The 20864-nt window shown below is 41.2% G+C and overlaps 1 pseudogene; it reads left to right on the top strand.

Annotated features, from left to right (window-relative positions):
* LOC145401986 (maltase-glucoamylase-like) overlaps positions 1 to 20864 on the top strand; it is a 426725-nt pseudogene that overhangs the window by 179770 nt on the left and 226091 nt on the right.

Here is a 20864-nt window from a genome sequence, read left to right as displayed (position 1 = left end):
GCATTATGATTAGCAGAAATTATATGGAAAACGGGTTAGTCATAGCTAAAAGGTTACTGGTTAGTTTGGCGATATCACAATAGGTTATGACATAGTTTTTAGAAAGTACAAAGGAACTACTAATTTTGACACTACTTCACCTATCACATACCCTCAGTAGCTCCTCCTATACTCAATCTCCCTTACTTAACTGATCCTAACCCAGTTTAGCCCCAGATTGATCTAGTTAATGAAATACTTAACCTAACTTTACTTAACCTGGCTTCAAATACTATAAAATTGCATTCTAGTCTGCTATTTCTCACGTGCCTAATCTTACCCTTTTCAGCTTTGGTCAGTATTTTCTTCGTTTACACTATTTTCAGTCTCTCTCAAAACATATTTATTCAAAATGACTGAAAAACTGACACAGAAATTTTGTGCCTCAGATGTGTAAAGAAATTATTGATGTATATCATTTAAACTTTCCTAATTTCACCAAACCTGACTTGCACTCAACCACCCAACCTAAACTCATACGTTCTGCCTACTACCACTCAGCTTGACCTCATAACCTAACCTACTTGCTGCCATCTAATTACTGGGGATTATCTGCCGTGTCAGCTAAAAGGTCATTAGGCTTTCTACCAATCAGTGTGATTCCACTTAGGCTGACACCACCCACGTTCTGCCACCCTCCTTACCTAACCTAACCTAACCTAACCAACAGGCTGGGCAGCGTGTGAACCTGTACGGGTCCCAGCCCTACTACCAGGTGATGGAGAACGACGGCAACTCACACGGCATCTGCTCCTCAACTCCAGCGCCATCGGTTTGTTTATACTCCATTTGGATAGTTTGATTCCTTAATAGGATTTGGGATTTTTCATATCTTTATAATGTAAAATTTGGCAGGCCTTTTTGTATGAGATTTATATTTTTCCTTTCTTAATTCCTTCCATTCAGTGACATCGCTTACTAGGTTAGCGTTGACGTTTTCATACGAGTTTATTCAATTCAGGAGAAACTTTTCGAAATCAAGAGATTTGATATGGCCACATCAACCCCATCACAAGTCGAGTGGTTTCGTAAACTACATAAAACCATCTGATAGTGGCAAGAATGAAATACAGATGAGGAATTAAATGTCCTACTTACAGAGCCTGGATTGGTGAGTTTTGTGCACCTCCTGCCTGATTCACTATGCCTTTTCAGTCCGGTTATAATTTTTCCACTTTTTCCTTCCTACATACAGACAATCGTATTCAATTTAGGAGAGACTTTTTGAACGGGTGGAATTCGATATAGCCTCCATAATCTCTATCGCAACAGGGACCTATCCCAAGGTGAATGAAAATGTTTTATACTGACAAGAATTAAAAAGAAAAAAAGAAGACGTCTCCCGGCTGAAGGGGTTAACCTTAGGGCCTGTCATGATTTTTCTTTCTTTCTTTCTTTTCTTTTTCTTTTTTTTTTTTTTCCATCTGTCCACATCACACCACACCCCCATCCTCACTTTACTGGCTCATATAACATTCAGAAGTTACGTGTTTTTCATCCACATCCTCCCTCCACGTAAGAATTTTATATAACTCTAATCATACTGTTTTAAAATAATATCGTATTGTTCATTCACTTTTACTTGACCCAAATATTCATCCTTTGTAGGTTATTTCACGTAGCTCAGTGGAGGAGAAAGACAATACTGTGGCCTTACATCCATTCTGTAGTACGTCTCAGTGATTAGTCTCATATTTAAGTGTAAATCTATTGTTATAACGCAGCATTCCAGATAGAGGGATGGCAGTTTTAGGCCAAGGTATGGTGAACAGAGTACAGTATAGACTAATTTTAATTGACGCGTCCATTGTTAGCATGCCTGTCATCAGAGCAACAACAACAACAGCAACAACAAAAGCAGCAGGAACCAAAACAAGAACAATAAAAACAATAACAATAACAGCAGCAGCAGCAGCTACATCATCATCACCATCATCATCATTAGGCTATCATTAACATTAATATCAGCATCATTTTTATTTTGATAATGTTACTGCTATTACTATTACTACTAACAAGCTAGTAGGCAACGATGACCAGCTCTAATCTGACCAAGCTTTGTCAGTGACCGGAAAATAAATGTGTTCTGGTATGAAAAGTCAGTCCTGTCTGGCGGAAACGAAGGACAACATCCCACCCAAGAATCATGGCTGTGGGTCAATAATCTTCTGATCCTTAGCATTTTGCGCAAGCCTAGTCGTGATATTAGCGATTTTCCGCTGAAGCACATTTGGTGACATTTGACCCCTGACATGGTGGATGTAGGTCATGCAGTTGATGACCTTTGAATCCTAACCTGGCGGGTATAGGTCACGGATGTACGCTCACTTGTAGTATATACTCATTAACGTCTATAAGCATGCAAAGTTTCATTCGATTCCATCCACCCACTGTGGAACTAGAGGACTGGAAATTCGCGGAATGACTCACCCTAGGTACAAATTGTAGGTGGTGCTGCCAGCGATCGGAAGTGAGATTAGATACTAAAAGTCATTTCCTTATGAAGGTACTCCATTGCAACATTCCACCCGAGAATCATGGCCCTAGCTTAATAATCTTCGGAGCCTTAGCATTTCGCGCGAGCATAATCGTGATTTTAGCATATTCACTGTTTTCGCGTATGTTGACCTTTGACCCCTGACCTGGGCAATGTAACACATAGGTGTACAGTAGAAAGCATGCACACTTTCATTCAGTTCCATCAAGCTGCTGGGGAACTAGGGGGGCATTTTTAAAAAACAGTAACTGGTTGTTAGGGATGCTGAGGCCATTCTTTGCAGGATTACCACTCGAAAACTGGAGGAGAGAGAGGGAAATGGATGGCCCACTTCCAGTAGGGAATGACAAGATTACGCCCAAAGAAGTCAGAGCTTTTACGCCGATTAGTAATGCTTCTACAGCTCAAAACGTGAAAAGTACGAAAAAGTGTTTTTCGGCTGTTGCTAGGCAAAGAGTAGTTGTCTAGCAACCAAAACCTTGTGGACACAACTAGGTCATAGCCTGGTCATTGTATCCAAGTTTGGTCGGAATCGGTTAATTCTGAAGGGTAGAAGTACCTGGCACAATTAAACAAGAAAGATGAAAAGAAAGAAGCCAAGCAAGAGAACGCGACTAACAATAAGGGCAGCATGAGCTGGCCAATAATAATAACAACAACAATAATAATAGTAACAATCATCAGAGCTTCCACTGAGAGAGCGGTTTGCACACATATTTGTTGCTGTATTGTACAGTGTCGGGGGTCAATCCCAGCTGCAGGAGATGGGTGTTTAACTGCCTTTAATATTACTGTAACTGTCCGTACATATGTGTGCAAGCCGGACACTTCAAAATTTAAATACATGTATGCTTTCACATTTTACTTCATCAAGGTGCCCTCGATAATGTACACCTGATCTCTCACAAACAATGCCATTCCATCACAACAGGCTACAGTATGCACTTCTCAAAGTACAGTAAAATACACACACACACACACACACACACACACACACACACACACACACACACACATTTGTGCCAGTAGCAAACTTGGAGGGTGGGGGGTGACCTCTCCGGTAATTTAAAGTGGCATCTTGGCCCAATGACCTTCGGATCAGTTGACCTTCTGGACTCTTAAAACATGGCCTGGAAGTGTGTTAGTAGAGCTTCCCACCTGGGATAATGGGTGTGCAGGCAGACAAACATATATGCATGTACAGAAACATATAGCATATACATAACATTACTATTTCCATTACTCTTATTATCAAAATTATTCAGCCCGTTACAAAAAGCACTATATTATCCCATTTACTTGTCCCTGTCCAGATTATCAACTCCTGGACTACCCTGCCATCACGTTCCGGACTATCGGTGGTGTACTGGACCTCTACATGGTACTGGGCCCTGAACCTGAGAGCGTGGTAGCCCAGTACACCAGCCTCATACACCGCCCCGTTATGCCACCATATTGTGCACTTGGCTTCCAGTTGTGCAGGTAAGTATCAGGTGAATTGGTAGTATTAGATAGATCTGTGCTGGTATTAGGTGGATGCTGATATTAGAAAGACTTATCAGTATTAGGTGTACTGGTGCTGGTGGTAATAGACGGAGTAGTGTTAAGATTGGTTTGACTGTTATTGGATTGTGCATTATGTGGACTGGTGATGGTGATGAACAGACAAATGTTGGCACTAAGGGGAGTAGTGATAGCATTTAAGATGACTCGCACTGGTATAAGATGTACTGGTGGTGGTAGTGGCACTGGATAAAATAGTACTGGTATGGGGTGAAGGAGTGCTAATATTAGGGTAACAGGTAATGGTATTTGTATGAGGTAAGTATATTGATAATGGAGGATTGAAGTTAAACCCCTAAATCAGAGCACAGACGATTTTTTTTTTTTTTTTTCAGAGCACTATAGTACTGGAGGGTAAATGATGGCTGTTTCTAAATCTTCCAGTTAGAAAAGTCTCTCGAGGTAAAGGAAACCATCCGTAGGCAACATGAATAAAATACAAATGGCTCCCGGGTCCAAAGAATTGCGTGGCTTATACTGGTATTAGGTGGACTGGCAGTGGCGACAGTGGTGGTACTAAGTGGAGAAGAGTTAATATTACATCAGCTCTTACTGGATTGAAATTGGTGTTACTGAGTAGAAGATGATATTGGCGATAGGTGAGGAAACGATAGTACTGGTATTATAGTGGATTGGTGGTGGTATTAGCATTACATGGATTGGTACGAGTATTGGGCGGGCTTGTAGTGCAATAGGTGAAGTATTTATTATTGGTATTATATTGACTGGTATTAGTATTAGGTGGATTCGTGGTGGTACTAAGCGGAGTATTATTACATGGACATGTGGAGAATACTAGACTGGAGTGAGCGATGCGAGGGAGTGTGTGAACTGGGACATCTAGCCACCAGGATTGGCTGGCGAGAGCTGGGATGTGAAGGAAAATTGGGTGGAAGTGGGGAGAGGTACTGAGATGATTGAAGGATGTACTGGGATGAATGAAGGATGTGCTGGATGAATGAAGGATGCACTGAAATGGATGAAGATGCACTTGGATGAATGAACGATGTACTGGGATGAATGAAGGATGCACGGGGATGAATGAAGTATGCACTGGATGAATGAAAGGTGCACTGAGCTGAATGAAGGACATACTGGGATGAATGAAGGGTGCACTGAGATGATTGAAGGACATACTGGGATGGATGAAGGGTGCACTGACATGAATGAAGGATGCAATGGGATGAATGAAGGATGCACTGGGATGAATGAAGGACATATTGGGATGAATGAAGGACATACTGAGATGAATGAAGGACATACTGAGATGAATGAAGGACATACTGGGATGAACGAAGGACATACTGGGATGAATGAAGGGTGCACTGGGATGAATGAAGGGTGCACTGGGATGAATGAAGGGTGCACTGGGATGAATGAAGGATGCACTGGGATGAGTGAAGGATGCACTGGGGTGAATGAAGGACATACTGCAGGGGTGGGGAACCTTTCTCCTATTAAGGGCCATTAGGATATTTTTAACATCATTCGCGGGCCATACAATATTATCACCTTAAAATCAACTGTAGCCCAGTACGTTTTATATATATATATATATATATATATATATATATATATATATATATATATATATATATATATATATATATATATATACATATATTCGTTCATGAGTTAATGAAATTGCATTTATGAATTGCCTCGCGGGCCCGATCAAATGGTCTTGCGGGCCTTATACGGCCCGGAGGCCGGACGTTCCCCACCCCTGAGGGATGCACTGAGATGAATGGAGGATGCACTGGGATGAATGAAGGACGTACTGTGATGAATGGAGGATGCACTGGGGTGAATGAAGGGTGCACTGGGATAAATGAAGGACGTACTGGGTTACGTGGAAATTCGATATGGACGGATATTGATGATGGGAAATGGGGTGCAAATGAGGGTGGGTGTGCGTTGCCTGAGCTAGGAAGAAACTGGGGTAAATATTTTGTAGTGTGTGTGTGTGTGTGTGTGTGTGTGTGTGTGTGTGTGTGTGTGTGTTTTCGTGGACTGAGTAGTAGCAAGAATACTATAAAAACGATGTCACCCTGCTTTGTGTTGGCGGTATGAGGAAAACCGTGATAGAGCGCCGTAACTGCCACCAAACGACCAAAAAGGCAGGTTGAATCGGGAAAGAGAAAAGATAGGCGAATAAAAGAAGACAGAAAAAGGAAAGGACAGGCAAGGAAAAGGGTTGTGTCGCGAAGAAGGGAAACAAAATGAGAAAAAGCGAAAAAAAGAAAAGTAACCAGCGTCATACATTTTCTGGAACCAGTTAATCAGACAGCAGAAGTAATTTAACCAGAAGCCACATTTACAATAATCCCAAATCAAAATAATGACAGCTTATTTTCGGCTTCATCGAGAGAGAGAGAGAGAGAGAGAGAGAGAGAGAGAGAGAGAGAGAGAGAGAGAGAGAGAGACGTTTACTGTTCTTCTGATCTCCAGATTATATAATTTGTCAGTTTGGTAGTCTTCTCGAGAAATCCCTCCTAAGCTGAATAAAAGCAAAATTTAGAGTAAATAAATCAATAGAAGAATATATATCTACATATATAAATCTATGCAAGCATATGCGACACTGGTTCAACCATAGCACTCCTTATGTCAGCCAAAGCAGTATGTGGCGGTGGCGAACCCTCGTTCTTCCATGTACAAAAACGCACACTCTACCATATATATATATATATATATATATATATATATATCATCAGCCTTTGAGGTCCACTGCAGGACCGGCCTATCCCTGCCGAAGCAGGACGATACAGCCAATGTATCTCTACCCAGTGGCTTAGGCTGTCTGGTGGAGAATGTATGTAGGGTGAGAAGTGCTTGTGAGTGTGATTGTAGTGTTGTTGTGGCTTTGGATGTATATGTAGTCTGTTAACCAAGTGTAATCGGCCCGCCTTAAGCCGATTGGGTGCAAGCATACTAGTATGCGACACTGGTTCAACCACAGCACCCCTTGTGTCCGCCAAAGTAGCAAGTGGCTTGGTGAACGTTTCCCAAAGTTTTTACAACTCTGGCGGGAGGCGAACCCACGCTCACCAGCGTGAGAAACGCATACTCTACCACTGTACCACAGAGACTCCATATATGTTTTGGCGAATTTTTCCACTGCTGTGAGATCGGATATGTAAGCGTCATAACCAATGAATACTTAATAGTAATGCTGACTACTCTGTGACGAGAACAGTACAGAAGGCTGGATATGGATCACATCTCGGTTCTAAGCGAGAGCTAAGCTCTCAAGACAAACCTGACTGACAAGGCACACACAAAAACATTCCCCGATATTAACATCCAACCGTCTAACCTGCAATACAGGTTTCTGTTTCAGTTCTAAGTACGAACAGCCTGTCATAAAGAACCATTGTTTTCTACCCGTGAATCCAGACAAACGCTGATCTGACATTTGTGTTGCTGATTAACCGCTTCAGTCTTGTAACATTTTTTTTAAATTACCCTGTATACCTGCTGTGTCCACAAGGCCTGTTTTTAACTCTGGAAGGACCTCATGTTTTAAAGTTCTTTCGTAAGCTAAGTAAAATAATCCTAAGACAGCAAGAATAAAATATATATATGCTCAATGCCAATGGTGTGCAGGGGTTAACGGAAGGACATTACGGTGTTGCATGTCGGCGCTGTTTGCATTACAGCTGGTGGACTCCGTAACTCAGTAACTGGAGATGGGATTCTTGACATTATTTACGGTCGATTCTCCGTCGTCCCCAAAATTTGCTTTTGCAAGAAGAACTAAAGATATGGGAGTATTATGCTCTCTCGTTGTACTTCCTGGGAAAACACTGCACAGGTGTAACAGCTAAATAATTAGAATGTATTTGTGCCTCTGACTCCGGTCCACCTTTGCTTGTGTTATTTTTAAAAACACGACAGGTCTTTGGTAACTGACCAGTCTATTGATCTACAGGATTGTAGGTCTCCGCCACCCCAAGTCATCCCTGTACCCCTTAACTCCGATGATACACTGTTTGCAATGTTCTCGCCGCCACCAAGTAATTGTGTTCAACCTAAGGGAGACTTAGGGGTACGAGAGGTAAAACAGAGCCTTCATTTCCTCAGTCACTACGAGAGGTCTGCCCTAAACTGAATAACTTGTTTGGTGCTAATAAGGACGGAAAGAGAAATTAACAAGTCATCGAAATCAAAGGCCAAACATATTTGTACACTGTATTGTTGCCACCAAATTAAAGGCACTTCGGTCCTAGAATCTGGCCACTTAAAAAAAAAAAAAAAAAAGTGTAATCTTGCTGCTTTCAGAGGATAAACTTGTATAATCTACCAGCATGTAGAAAAGTTTCTTCAAAGCCGAATTAAATCGTCTGATGCTTGCAAAACTACAACAAAAATGTCACCCTTGTCAATCGTACTTTCAGCAGCTTCAGTACGGTGACATCTTACGTATATTTGCTATCCCGCGTGATTTTATTCAGTCTAGGAGAGAGTTTTCTACGTGAAGGGGTTCTGTATAGACAATGCTAGGCCTTTCATTGCTACATCAAAAGTAACCTGCTGAAATGGCATTACCGTACGGAAAAGGTTAACCACTTCTGTTTGATGGCGTATTATTTATTATATTCTTATTGTCTTTAGACAACTATTCAAAAAAAATCCCTCTGAAGCTGAATAAAATAGTCTGTTGATTACAAGAATAAAATAAGAAAAAAGTACGGCCCCGTACTAAAGATCTTAAAGGTGGAGTGTGACCCCTATTATGACAGGTTTCCTCTAAGGTAACAAAAAATCCTCTGACGTTAGCAAGAATATAATCATCTCTTCCATTACGATGACGTCATTCCACATTTTTGTAAGTTCCCCACGATTCTGTAAGACTTCAACTCCCTTATTAACCACTTTAGTCCTGTAACATATTAAGTTCGTTCTTGCTAATAACAGGTCATTTTATTCAAGTTAGCAAGTGTCTCTCGTACTGAAGGGATTCCTGGAGGCTGTGTCAACCTCCTCCTGTTGGAAAAGTATCTCTAAAATTTAATATTGCATCAAAAAGTACATTCTTGGAGCGAAATGATTAAAGGCGTCGATGAGTGCTGTATCCATCACATCGGGTTCGGAAACATCTTGCCTAGTCTGAATAAAATCGTTTGAGGGTAATAAGAACAGATAAATAAACGCCCCGATGCTGGAGGTTTATCATAGTTACAAACCTCTTCACTATGAAAGGCCTTCACAGAGCTTGACCAAAGCTGTCTGGTGGTGGTGGTGGTGGTGGTGTGTGTGTGTGTGTGTGTGTGTGTGTGTGTGTGTGTGTGTGTGTGTGTGTGTGTGTGTGTGTGTGTGTCCGTTTTTCTAGTATGGAATTTATATCGGCATTATCTAGAACAAGGTCTAGTGAGATAAGGCCTCTAATTGACTGTAGTATCGCAGTTTAAAGTTGCTAAAGTGGTGCCCCTGATGGCCAAGATTAGAAATGTCAACTGGGTTCAGGTTGAAAGCCAAATTACAGCAGAGTTTGAACTCTGCCCTACAAGCATATCAATATTATTATAACAGGTCGGGTAGGTTGGTGGTGGGTAGTGCGAAAATACGTCCATGGGGAATAGGTAGGTGGGAAGATGGGCAGGGTGGGTGGGCGACTGTGAGTGCGTGGGCATTATGAGTGACTGGGAAGGGTGGGTGAAAGGGCAGGGTGGATGGTTGGGTTGAAAAGATGGATGAGTTGGCAGGGCAGTGTGTTGAGTAGTGGGAAAATTGGTCCATGAGGAATTGGTGCGTGGGTGAATGGGCGGCAGGGTGAATGAGAGAGTGTGGATTGATGAGCATTATAGGTATGATCATTGTAGGTGGGAAGGGTGGGAAAGGAAGGTGGATGGGAAGATGGGCAGGAGGGCAGGGCGGATAGGTGGGTAGAAGGAAAGTAGGTCAGTAGGGAACAGGTATATGTTGGAAATAGATCCATAGTAGGAGTAAGTCCATAGGGATTATTTCCGTCGTGAAACGGGGTCCAAGGAAGAACACAAGTTCATTGGGTAGTATGGGACTCCAAGGGTCGTCTTTCAAAGGGGGGTGACTCCCCAGGGTTCCACTCAATGTCGTATGCACGGTCATAAATTTTTAACCCGTCAGCGCTGGATTTCCTACTGGTAAATGTATATATATATATATATATATATATATATATATATATATATATATATATACACCCCATGTACACCGTCCAACACAGTCATTTTCACCATGTCTCTGCTCTCTTTGTTCCCATTTTTCACTTTTTCAAATAGCTTTTTCATTGGTGCATAACTTTGGATACACAGTTTACAGTTTACCATTTTTATTCCTATATGAACACTTTTTTTTTTTTTTCCATATTCATTACCTTCTCTCCTTTTTCCAGAGTGTCCTGTTTTCAGATAAATTTGTATTTATTTTCTTTCCGAATCTTTCATTGACCTTTCCTTTTTTATGATCACATTTTGTACATACTAACTGCACTTAGTTTATCTTTCATCAGAGTTATTTTCTTGCATCTACCCCATCTATTTGTTTTTTACTGCTCTCTCTACTTCCATCTCCCTCCATATTGTTTGTTTCTTCTCAACTGACATCATTGTAGTTCCACTCATAATTTTTGGGTACCAGAGGTGGGCACCCGGTACACAAAAAATACCGTCGGTACCGGTACCGGTACTTGCCTGAAATTGTAGTGTCACTAACGGTACCGGTACAAAAAAAGAAGAAGTACCGAGTACCGAATCGGTACTCGGTACATGAATATGAATCAAGTAAACTTGCTCAGTATTGATATTTATTTTTTTTTTTACCACTTTGAGGACCCAGAGACCAGTCTTGTCGGCAAAGCCGGATCTGAGGAGAGATGAATGATGTTGTCAGACAATTGTCAGTCACATTAACTACGAGGTGACTAAAGTATAAGGTTTTGCGACCGTTCAGTCCTTTACTTTCAGTACATAGATCGCCCAACTTTAACCGGCCACTGAATTCACATTCTTATACACCTAGTTTAATGTTTATCAAAATAAACACAATTTTATGACTACATCATGTCATTACATGCACAATAATCTGATTAATAATTACACAGTGCATTTCAGTTTTCTTTTCCAGTGTTGCCCTTGAGGAAAATGAGCACTTCAAAATGATAGTTACTGTGTCCCACCCGTTTTGGTTTGAGCACGTCCTTCCCCAGTGAAATCAGACGTTCCACAGCACTGGATGGTACTGGGGTGTTATAAGTTATCTAAAAACCTTGCAAGGAAAGCAGTCCTTGTTGATTTTACGTATCTAGGTTTCTCCAAAACTTCCTTTACTAGCTTTATCCCAGTCTCCCTTTTCTTCCTCCCTTTTACATAGAGGGGTTCGAAAAACTCTTCCTTGACATCCTGCTCGTCATCATCATCAGTGGTGCTGCTCTCCGCGTTCTCTAGTTTGCTCTCCAGTAATGACACCATCTTCTCCACCCTCCTTCTCATTTTCTCTATGTCGTAGGAGGCAGACTCAGGTAACCACGCCAGCCACGATAGCTTGAATTGGGGATGAAAGGCAGCAGCAAGCAGGCAGTCACTGTCCTCGAAACGATGGCCGACCTGCCTTCCACACCTCCAATCACTGCGTTCACTAGTGGCTAGCACACCATCAGATCGGCGCTTTCCTTCACCTCTTTTAATTCCTTGTGGCACATGGCCAGGGTCAACAGCAGCACTCCCATGTAGGCTTTCTCATCTTTTTTTTTTTCTTTTTTTAAATCACACGATGAGTGAATATAGATAAATAAAATGTACCGGTACCTTGTATCGACAAAATATGCTTTAAAATGTACCGTCGGTACAATTTCGGTAAATGACGTAAAAAGTAGTGTCACTAGTGCTACCGGTACTCGAACTGTAACTCGGTAATGTAACTCGGTACTTTTGTACCTCGGTACTGCCCACCTATGGTAATTACTAACCATTCTTAACGCTCACCAAAAAGTCGAAGTCCAGCTGTTTCCATTTTACAGACAAAAATGTTTATGTTGATCTGCAAATGTTTTGTTTTAACTTTTCCGCTACTTTTTCTTCGCTCGGAATAACTCGTTCACCATTTTTTCACATCCCTTCTCTGCTTCATTGCACAACGAAATCCTATAATTAGGTAATCCTCCACGTCCCTTCACAACTGTCACGTCAGTAAGACACCCAAGCAACCATCTCGGCAAGCACATGAACAGTTAGGATTCTGTCAATGTTCACCTCAGACTTTTGTACCATGTGTGATTATATACCAGTTTGTGGTTTAAGCCTGAATTGCTAATACAAAATATCATTTTCCTCTGGTGCTCAGAAATAGCCCACCACATTCACAGCTGTGCCATCACCCATTACGCTCACAATAACATTTTGGGATGCATTGTTACTCTTCAAGTTAAATCCAAACCTTTTCTCCTCTTTCATACAATGTACAGTATTCAGAGCTACTTACACCATGTAAAACTTAGGCCTGACAGTCATACTCTTTAGTTTATCTATTCACACTCATATTTTCTTCTCTGGCATCCATCGCTCACCAACATTATAACTCTGTCTTTACTCCCTTCAAGAGTGCTAATAACAGATCCTGTACATTGCCTACATGACGCAGTCTAATTATTCTGTCTTTGCATTCTATAAAAGTGGGATAAAATATGATACCACTTTCCAATAATCTTTTAATAAGTTTTCACGCTATTTTGATTAATACAGGATAAAAATATAATATATGCTACCGGTATGTCATCAGAAACATTTGCCTTAAGAGAACGAAAAAAAGAAAACGAGAAGGAAAGGTGAATGCATCGATTACCTCCCTCCCTCCCTCTCTCTATTCACTCATCATCTAATTCAGTGTTGCCCCATGAGGAGCGTAGGAGCCCGGGGCTAGGCAAGTTGATCCGGACATTTAAGATGAAAGTGACCACCCTCACTCATTCCTGAGTGGCATTACGTGAGCAATAAACCCCAGCCCCAACCATCCCATGGTTCAGTCCGATTGGGGCGCCTTAATTGCCCACTAAACCACTAGGCCCCATAATTTGGTTACCGGTATATGGTTACCACCCAGCACAGTAAATGGTTTCCTTGTGTACAGGAAACCATTTGGCTTGTCACTCAGTGAAGAATCACCCGTAGACTGAAGGAAGAGGAAAGAGTGGAGAAAAGACAGAAGAGGAAGAATGGAAAGAAGGAAGAGAGGAAAGGGCAGGCACCCGAGAAGAGCACATCGAGTGAGTGGATGGTGAGCGTCCCCACAATCACCTCTCCCGGTGATGACTCATCGAGCCTGGAAACACTGTCTGACTCACTTCTCCATTTCTGCAACATTCGCGGCCTTTCCTTTAACTTTCTCTCTGTTGAACACCACCTCTCTTCCTCTAAACCTCACCTCCTCTTCTTAACCGAGACTCAGCTGTCTGAGGCAACTGACAGCAAACACTTTTCTGTATCCACCTCCTTTCTTTATACTCATTTCAGAGCCAAAGGTGGCTGTTGTGTATGTGTAAGAACGAACTATCTTGCTCTCGTGTTCCTGGACTTGATTCTTCAGAATTCTCTACTCTCTGGCTTCGGCTCTCCCATCATTCTTTGACTGAATATATCTGTGCTGTTTACTTATCTCCTAACTATACTGACTATCAAAAATTCTTTGACTATCTTACTTCTACGATGAAACACATTCTATCCATTTCTTCTTTCTCTGAAATCTCCGTTCTAGGAGATTTCAATGTTCACCACCACCTTTGGCTCTTCTATCCTTTCACTGATCCACCTGGTGAACAAGCCTACATTTTTCCTATCATTAATGACCTAGAGCAGCTTGTACAGCACCCTACCGGTATCCCTGACCGCCTTGGAGAGAGCTCCAACATACTTGACCTCTTCCTTACAACTAATCCTTCTGCTCACACTATTAATCTTCTCTCTCCATTGGGGTTCTCCAATCATAACTTCATTACTTTAACCTGTCCTATCGCTCCGGTACGGTCTATGGACCCTCCAAAGAAACGTCATCTGTGACACTTTGGAGCTGTGGACTGGGAGACCCTCAGGCAGTACTTCTTTGACTTTCCCAGGAATGATTATTGCTTTCATTACCGGGAGCCATCTCAGTGTGCCTTGCACATTACAGAGGTTATTCGCTCAGGCATGGAAGCATATATTCCCTTCTCATATCCTTTTGACTAATGCAAAAAATTCTTGGTTTAATCACGCTTGTTCTAATGTTGTCTGCAACAAGGAGAGGGTCTATAAAAGGTACCGGAACCAACCCATCCCTGAATCACATCTTTTTCATGTTTCTGCCCGGAACCATGCCAAGTCTGTTCTTCGCTCTGCAATAAATAATTTCGACTGTACTAAATGCTGTCAACTCTCCAACTAGCATTCTTCTTGCTTCTTCTGGCACTTTGCCAAAAACCTTTCTAACAACTTTACCTCATCATCCTTCCCTCCTGTTTTCTACTCTGATGGCTCTGTAGCTATTTCTTCTACTGATAAAGCAGATCTCTTCGCTCAGACTTTCTCTTCCAATTCCACCTTAGAATTCCGGTGCTGTTCCTTCATCACTTCCCCCCTCTGACTTCCTTATGGCTGACATCAAAATTTCTTCAGCTGATGTATTTTCTGCCATCACTGGCCTCAATACTAACAAGGCATATGGGCCTGATGGAGTCCCTCCTGTTGTCAAGAACAGTGCTTCAGTGCTTAAATCCTGCCTAGGTAAAGTCTTTCGCCTTTGTCTTTCAACTTGTACCTTTCCCTCTTGCTGGAAGTTTGCTCCCATTCAGCCAGTCCCAAAGAAGGGTGACCATTCCCAGCCGTCTAACTATCGTCCAATTGCTTTAACATCCTGTGTCTCAGAAGTTTTCAAGTCTATTCTTAACAGAAAATATATAAAGCATCCTTCCTATCACAACCTTCTTTCTGATCATCAGTATGGGTTCCATCAGGGACGCTCCAATGACGATCTTCTCACCTACCTTTCAGATTCCTGGTCATCCTCCTTTCGGGACTTTGGCGAAAGCTTTGCCATTGCACTTGACATCTCAGAGTCATTCGAACGAGTCTGGCATAAATCTTTTATTTCCAAACTGTCTTCTTACGGTTTCTATCCTTCTATCTGTTCCTTCGTCTCTAGCTTCCTTTCTAGTCGTGCTATAGCTGCTGTTCTATACGGTCATCATTTTCCTCCTAGATCTATTGTATTAACGAGAATTCTTGGATACACCACCAATATGATGATGACAATTAGTCACCAGTGTAATGATCAGAATTTAGATAACTCCAGTGTAACGCCGGAAAAATTTGGTCACCAGTGTAATGCTGACAATTAGTCACGAATAAATGACACCAGTGTAATGCTGGGAATTTATAGAAATTATGAGGAATAGGGTAGTGTGATCTTATTTTGAGAATTTTAGAGATTAACGGAAATAGGGTAGCGTGATCTTATTTGAGAATTTATTGGAAATGTGGTAGCGTGATCTTCTGGAGAGTGCTTGAACAGTTAGAGATTAGCACATCTTGCGGGCCACTCAATCTCGTCTGTACCACTCCCTAGAGGATTGCAAAATTCAAACTCAAAATGACTTAACCTAAGATTTACTAAGTATTAAGAACTGAGATACAAAATACTCTTCAAACTGCGAATGATACCAAACAAAATATAATGAGGATTTATATCACCGGAAATGAGAATCTTTACAAAACTAAATTAATAATCCATAATCAGGTTTTTCAGTATGCTCCAGAAATATGTATCTTTACACACTAGATTAATATTCCAAGAATACTGATATGCATGGATATAGTCCTGTGGCGTCTGACGGACTCGTTGGGAAGGAACCTAAAGGTTATCACCCAAGAATATTCTCTAAGACTAAATGCACATCAATTGAAGAATCTTATATAAACTAGACACAATAATCAATAGGATCTGTAATCACATGGACCGTCATCAAATGGACGAATGGACCAACCGATATCACTTTGATTCCATGAACTAAAGGGGGTGGGGGAGTGATTTAGTGTGTTAGAGATTAGGCCGCGGTTAGAACGCTCAAATCCTTGGAATGCGAGCCACGGCCCTCCATAACTCTCGTCTGCAATGATGGAAAGGAGCAACTGTCTCATTAGTCAGCACACGAAGGATCAGGGAAAAATATCATTAATTTAACTCACAAATGTATATGATGACTTAATACACGAGGGAGAAAAAGGGGAGGGGGGGGGTGAGAGGTCGGGCACTAACCTGAAACGATGAAAAGGAGCTATGGTCTCATTGTTCTGGCTCGGCTCCCCCTTCTTTTATACTAAACCAGACAGTGTTTGGGAAAGGGCTGCAACTTTTAACTGATTACTTTGTAAAATTTTGTTTCTACTAGATCTCCAAAGAATACGAGAGACACATTAGCACTCAACATACATAGAAAAATGACTTACGATGTTTACAATTTTTTGTAATAAACGTACAGGAACTTTAATCATAATGAAGCCAAATTAATTAGGAATTCGAACAGTTTTATTACCCATGTCGGTTACATATGCCTACGTGACTGTAACCCCGAGTCAATAATATGAATTTCGCGCTTCACAAATGACAGACTTCAATATTCTTACTTCAGTCAACTCTCAATCACCACTGCATAGTTCAAAAGGGGAAATCTATTAACTTCGGCAGGTAAATCTGTATATCAGAATACAAAGGAAGACATTCGCGATTTCTAATCTCTGTTAAAATTTCTGCAGTTATACGTCCATGTTGGAAACAGCTGGTTCGTTATGTTTAAACACTAGTCATATTCATATCAAAACTCTATTTTGCACCATCAATAGCAGAATCATGTTCGGATTATGAATATCAACGAAGGCTAGACTTAAATATAGAACTTAATGGTTAAATCATGAGCTCTGCTTACAATACTTAAGCTTAAGCTTACACTTACAATATTAGCTTATACTAACTTACGCTAATACTTAAAATTATGGCACTACACGGGTCCTTCCTCTAGGGAAAAAAAAAAAAATTAACATCGGAAGTCAACATTCAAATATCTCATCTACATTTCCTAGGGACGTGTGTGCGGACGGGACAGACTTACCAAATTTGACTGTGAACACGACTCCAATAAGTGGCACCTGTCGGTCCACAAGAAAAATCACGTACCCCATGGGGTCGCTTCTCTGTCACGATAAACACTCGAAATTCAGCAAAGAGATGTGCCCCAGCCAACCTCCTGACAAGATGGTCATCTCACCTGGACAGACCCGCACTCTAGATGCCAGGATCGTCCTAGGGGCGCTTCCCATTCATACAACATACGGACTAATCGCATTCACACTCTCATCCATTCAGTCTTACACCTCCAGCTCTCCACCTAGTAACTGATGAGCGCCTGTCAGGTCCTGAAGTCACTGTTTCACTTGAGACCGTGTTGACTGTAAGTTGAGAGGTAGGTGCACACTGCCCCTCGAATTAAAGCAAACTAATATTTCCACTGAACTGGGCTGTGCCCATAACTCAAACTCCTATGAACTCACAGTCAATAGTCAGACAGTCTGACCCACACACATTTCCCTATTCATCTCTTAACTTAATACTGCCATAACCAGCTTAACACTCAACATTTCTCAGTAAGTCTCCCGGAAGGGCATCTCTCACAGGGCGGCAACTATTCATCCACCAGATCAGGCTCAAAGGTCTCCTCCAGGGGTCCCAAGGGCCACTCTTCTCCGCAACAGGGCCTCACCCGTCCCGTGGCTCCCTGCATCCTCTTTTCCATTCACGCATCCTCCACCACATACACACTTCCGTCCATCAACACTTCCACTACACGATGGCGTGATGTGTGTAGATTCTTTTGTTTTGAGGGGGAAGAACCTAACAGATCGGCTATCATGGTCCACTGAGCTACACTCGTTCTTCTTGACATGTGACCCCAAAGTTCCGGCAACAACTCATCTTCCACCTTAATCTTCCTTCCACTAAACCAAGTCACAAAATACGCATCTTGCGTTTCCATCTCGGTATTCATTCTATTCTCGGTGAAGCATAATTTTGCTGCTCCTTAAAGATCATTAATTCTAAAATTATCGTGAGATTAAGTGGGCCTCCAGTGTACTGTTATTGAGGGATTCTATTTCACAATATCTTATCCCACAACACTATCTTATCCCACCGCTGCCACCAGTGTATTAACGAGAATTTTTGGATACACCACCAATATGATGCTGAGAATTAGTCACCAGTGTAATGATCAGAATTTAGATAACTCCAGTGTAATGCCAGAAAAATTTGGCCACCAGTTTAATGTTGACAATTAGTCACGAATAAATGACACCAAGGTAATGCTGGGAATTTATAGAAATTATGAGGAATAGGGTAGCGTGATCTAATTTTGAGAATTTTAGAGATCAAGAGAAATAGGGTAGTGTGATCTTATTTTGAGAATTTTAGAGATCATGAGAAGTAGCGTAGCGTAATCTTATTTGATAATATATGGGAAATGTGGTAGCGTGATCTTCTGGAGAGTGTGAGAGCAGTTAGATATCAGCATACTTTGTGGGTCACTCAACACTCAACCCGTCTGTACCACTCGTTAGAGACAGCAAAATTCAAACTCAAAATGACTTAACCTAAGATTTACTAAGTATTAAGAAATGAGATACAAAATACTCTTCAAACTGTGAATGATACCAAACAAAATATAATGAGGATCTATATCACCGGAAATGAGAATCTTTACAAAACTAAATTAATATTCCATAATCAGGTTTTTCAGTATACCCCAGAAATATGTATCGTTACACACTAAATTAATATTCCAAGAACTTGTACTGATACGCATGGATATAGTCCTGTGGCGTCTGACGGACTCATCGGGAAGGAACACACCCAAGAATATTCTCTAAGACTAAATGCACATCAATTGAAGAATCTTTTATAAACTAGACACAATAATCAATAGGATCTGTAGTCACATGGACCGTCATCAAATGGACGAATGGACCAGCCGATATCACTTTGATTCCATGAACTAAAGGGGGGGGGGAAGTGATTAAGTGTGTTAAGAGGTTAGGCCGCGGTTAGAACGCTCAAATCCTTGGAATGCGAGCCACGGCCCTCCATAACTCTCGTCTGCAATGATGGAAAGGAGCAACTGTCTCATTAGTCAGCACACGAAGGATCAGGGAAAAATATCATTAATTTAACTCACAAACGTATATGATGACTTAATACACGAGGGAGAAAAAGGGGGGAGGGTGAGAGCTCGGGCACTAACTTGCAACGATGAAAAGGAGCGATGGTTTCATTGTTCTGGCTCGGCTCCCCCTTCTTTTATACTAAACCAGACAGTGTTCGGGAAATGACTAAAACTTTAACTGATTACTTTGCAAAATTTTGTTTCTACTAGATCTCCAGAGAATATGAGAGACACATTTGCACTCAACATACATAGAAAAATGACATACGATGTTTAAATTTTTTTGTAATAAGCGTACAGGAACTTTAATCATAATGAAGCCAAATTAATTAGGAATTCGAACAGTTTTATTACCCATGTCGGTTACATATGCCTACGTGACTGTAACCCCGAGTCAATAATATGAATTTCGCGCTTCACAAATGACAGTCTTCAATATTCTTACTTCAGTCAACTCTCGATCACCACTGCATAGTTCAAAAGGGAAAATCTATTAACTTCGGCAGGTAAATCTGTATATCAGAATATAATGGAAGACATTCGAGATTTCTAATCTCTGTTAAAATTTCTGCAGTTATATGTCCTTGTTGGAAATGGCTGGTTCATTATGTATAAACACTAGTCATATTCACATCAAAACTCGACTTAGCACTATCAATAGCAGAATCATGTTCAGATTATGAATATCATCTTAGACTAGACTTAAATATGGAACTTAAAGGTTAAATCATGAGCTCTACTTACAATACTTAAGCTTAAGATTACACTTACAATCCTAGCTTATATTAACTTACACTAATACTTAAAATTATGGCACTACACTATCAACAGTGGTGTTCCTCAGGGTTCTGTCCTATCACCAGCTCTCTCCTTTTATTCATCAATGAACTTCTAAGCTGTACATCTAACCGTTTCCACTTGTACGCTGATGATTCCACCATTCACGTTTCCATTCAGTTTCCGCAACGTCCGTCTCAGCAGTTACTTCAACAAACAAAGGATGAGGCTATGGCACACCTAATGTCTGACTTGGCTCATTTCTCTGACAAGGGTAAAAATAATCTTGTTGTTTTTAATGCATCAAATACTCCGTTTTTACACCTATCAACCCGTCAAAATCTTCCACACGAGTACTCACTAATGTTTAATAATATCCAGCTCAATCCTGCATCATCCTTGAATATGCCTGGGGGTTCATTCACTCGGGACTTATCTTAGAAAGATCATATTGCATCTCTTGTAAAAGCTGCTTCCAAGAGATTGTGTGTGCTAGGCCAACTCCGTGCCTTCATCACCCCTGCAAAGTTGTTGACTTTATACACGAGTTTTATTCGCCCCTGTTTAGGGTACAACTCTCATGTGTGGGGAGGCTCCTCACATATAGCTTTTCTCAATAGGGTGGAGTTAAAGGCTTTTCATCTCATTAACTCTCCTCCTCTTAGTGGCTCCCTTCAACCTCTGTCTCTTCGCCACACTGTTGCCTCTTTATCTCTCTTCTATCGCTACTTCAATGGTCACTGCTCCTCTGAACTGTCTGCTTGCATCCCT

This window comes from Coenobita brevimanus, chromosome 57 (genome assembly GCF_032717465.1).
Source record: "Coenobita brevimanus isolate Jiangsu-jjx chromosome 57, ASM3271746v2, whole genome shotgun sequence".
In the NCBI taxonomy this organism is placed as follows: Eukaryota; Metazoa; Arthropoda; class Malacostraca; order Decapoda; family Coenobitidae; genus Coenobita; species Coenobita brevimanus.
Note: the sequence above shows the minus strand (reverse complement) of the source record. Positions and strands in the feature narration are given on the sequence as shown.